The sequence below is a fragment of the Lactuca virosa genome, chromosome 3 (assembly GCF_052849685.1).
Source record: "Lactuca virosa cultivar CGN04683 chromosome 3, Lactuca_virosa_CGN04683_v6, whole genome shotgun sequence".
Lineage (NCBI taxonomy): Eukaryota > Viridiplantae > Streptophyta > Magnoliopsida > Asterales > Asteraceae > Lactuca > Lactuca virosa.
In genome coordinates, this window is record NC_136428.1 from 73,155,778 (window position 1) to 73,159,402 (window position 3,625).

Genomic DNA, 3,625 nt, shown 5'->3' on the forward strand with positions numbered 1-3,625 from the left:
CAAGTCAAGAACACTTGATGAACACAAGAAGTCTTTTTTTTGGATGATCCTAAGAACGATTTCGTGTTAATATGTGTGTAGATGATCCAAGAGTGTTATGAAGACATGTTATAGCACTTGAGTTAGAAGTAAATACTTACCAATAAGTGAATAAATGACTCCAGAACACATCAAAAGTGTGGCTGAAAGTTGAGAGAAAAGAGGCTCTCTTGATGGCTTGAGAAGTGTATAAGTTTGGAGATGATCAAAGTAAATCAAGAAATCCTCCAGAGATTTCTTTATATATGAGGTTGCTGGAGCAAGTTGCAAAGATGAAAATATGTTTGCCTTGGTTTTTGTGATGTGGATATGGTTTGGCTAATGAGGAAGTGACACATGGAGGCAAGTGGGCACACTTGACCCACTTGTGGTGTAGGATACTCTTCTTAATGTAAAATAATGATTTATAATTAATAAATCCTTGAAAAATAATTAAAATGGGCTTTCCCAGTTCCCTCTATCAAGTTTACAGGACCTGATATTATATGTATGACTGTTTTTGTTGGTACTAATTCTGAATATTTATTTGATTTCAGAATAGTATGCGTACTACCATTATTTGCTATACAAAGATCTCTAACCTTTTCTTGGTGTTGTGCTCCAGTTGGACTCATATTAAACTTCACATATGAAAGAAATAATAAGTGAATAAACATAATCATAATAATTATTATAAAAAAAGTTCATTTATTTTAGGAAAGACATTACATGAAAAACAAATGAAGGAAAAACAGGTGTACTAGAACAATGAGGTTTGCTTCTTTTCCTTTTCCTTTAATGGACTCTTGATAAAATTGACAAAGATGTGCAGGTGTGCGACAGGTCCTTGACCAATGGTCTATGCTACCACATCTATAACATGAACCATCAGGTTTTTTGTGATGTTCCAGCATCATGCCTTGCCACTTTGTCATTGTCTTGTGTATGGACATTATTTCTTTGTGAAGATTGATAATTATTCCTTTTCTGGCCACGACCACGATTATTACCTTGTCCACGACCAAAATTATGGTTATGATTATGGATTTGGTTTCAATTAAAATAGTCATGGCCTCGTCCTCGACCACGACCACGCCCTCGTCCACGTGTATTGTTTCGATGACCATCAGTATTTGTAGCATTTGTTTCAGGAAGTGCTACTGATCCCGTTGGACGATATTCATGGTTTTTCATCAAGAGTTCATTGTTTTGCTATGCAACAAGCAGACATGCATTCAGTTCAGAATATCTTGTGAACTTTTGTGACATCCCCATTTTCACGGCCAGAAAAGACCGATTTTGTTTATGCTTTATATAAAAATCAGAGTAACCTTTTAAAGAAAGTGTTACGGAATTTGTTCCCAAAAGAATATGATAAGGATTTTATCAAAGCATTTCTGAGAAAATGTATTTCATTTTATTAAAACCTCGAGATGTCATTGTCAATACAGATAAAAAGACCGATTTTGTTTATGCTTTATATAAAAATCAGAGTAACCTTTTAAAGAAAAAGTGTTACAGAATTTGTTCCCAAAAGAATATGATAAGGATTTTATCAAAGCATTTCTGAGAAAATGTATTTCATTATATTAAAACCTCGAGATGTCATTGTCAATACAGTTCGTGAACAGGTCACAACTTTTCTGTTGTAATCTGTCAAGTTAAGTTTTGAATATGTTTGGTGTTTTAGCTTGTACCCCCCCTCCCCTGAAAACTGAAGAAAACTAGAAAATGTAGGGGTATGAACTCACCTTATGTGATTCCTTGAAGGATGGGAGGTTGAAGATGATGAGTTTCAAGTCAAGAACACTTGATGAACACAAGAAGTTTTTTTTTGGATGATCCTAAGAACGATTTCGTGTTAATATGTGTAGAGATGATCCAAGAGTGTTATGAAGACATGTAATAGCACTTGAGTTAGAAGTAAATACTTACCAATAAGTGAATAAATGACTCCAGAACACATCAAAAGTGTGGCTGAAAGTTGAGAGAAAAGAGGCTCTCTTGATGGCTTGAGAAGTGTATAAGTTTGGAGATGATCAAAGTAAATCAAGAAATCCTCCAGAGATTTCTTTATATATGAGGTTGCTGGAGCAAGTTGCAAAGATGAAAATATGTTTGCCTTGATTTTTGTGATGTGGATATGGTTTGGCTAATGAGGAAGTGACACATGGAGGCAAGTGGGCACACTTGACCCACTTGTGGTGTAGGATACTCTTCTTAATGTAAAATAATGATTTATAATTAATAAATCCTTGAAAAATAATTAAAATAAGAGTTCTGGGGGTTAAAAATGATAAAAATATGAATTTGGTGAAAAAATCTCGTCAAAAAGGGGCTTAGGAAGCGAAAGTGGTCGAAAACCGGGCAATATGGACCGAACCTGCGAGGTTCGGCTCTTAGAGGGTGAGAACCGAGAGGGGAGAAGGAAGGAACCGAGAGGAGGAGAAGGGACCGAAGTGTAACACCCAAATTTTCAAAACAATTTTTCACATTTTATAAAACACATTTTCATTCAAAATCGTTATAAAAACACCATTGGATCACATAGTCAATCATAACATCATATCCCAAGATCATAATAAAAATCTCCCCGTGTGTGTACTGATCAAGCCGGCGCCTTCCCGCGATCCTCGCTGGTACTTGAGACACATAACACAACACTGTAAGCATAAATGCTTAGTGAGTTCCCCAAAATACCACACACAACACATATTAGCCACTCGAGGCTATAACTCTGATGACCCTCTGGTCAAGGTGTCTCTGTGGGACCCTCCAGTCCCATAACTCTGTGGGCCCTCTAGCCCTAACTCTGTGGGCCCTCTGGCCCTAACTCTGTGGACCTTCCGGTCCTAACTCTGAAAACTCTGTAACATACATAGCATATAACACATAGAAATCACATCATGCAAAAGCATACATCATACTCTGTCTCATAGCTCTAATTACCACTCTAGGTAAAGTATAGTGAGAAGACTCACCTCGGGTAACTCGGTAAAGCTCGAACTCTGTAAAATCAGGTCTAGCCTCCGCCTAATCATGTAAAATAAATACTCTCAATCAATACATCTCTCAAGGCTAGACTATTCCTCCTCTTAGTACTCTCAGAAGGGTAAAAGACCATTTTACCCCTCTCATAACTCAAAGGCCCCACTATAGACCAAACCCTAAAAGTTAACCAAAAGTCAACCCTCCAGGTTACGCTGCGCGTACCAGATGTGTACGCTGGGCGTACCCGGCAGTCTCTCAGAATTGGGGAACGCCACCCCGTACGCCGCGCGTATTGGGATTACGCCCGGCGTAAATCCCAGTTTCAGTCCCTTAGCTCTTGAGGTCTTAAACAGTTAAGACTCACGTCCAGCTTTTAGATCTGACCATTTTTAAGCCTCTTAATCCATAAAGTCGATGACTTTAAGCCTTTGCATGGCTGAACAAGTCACTAACATCCAAAATATACCATTTCCTAACACTAGAAAGCCCAATACTCAAGCATGATCTCATATCCACGACCAAGATGGGAACTTTATGGATCTATAACACAAATACCACTGAAATGGGATAGATCTAGGTCCATGGAGCACATTACGCTCATAAAGTCTCCACCTTT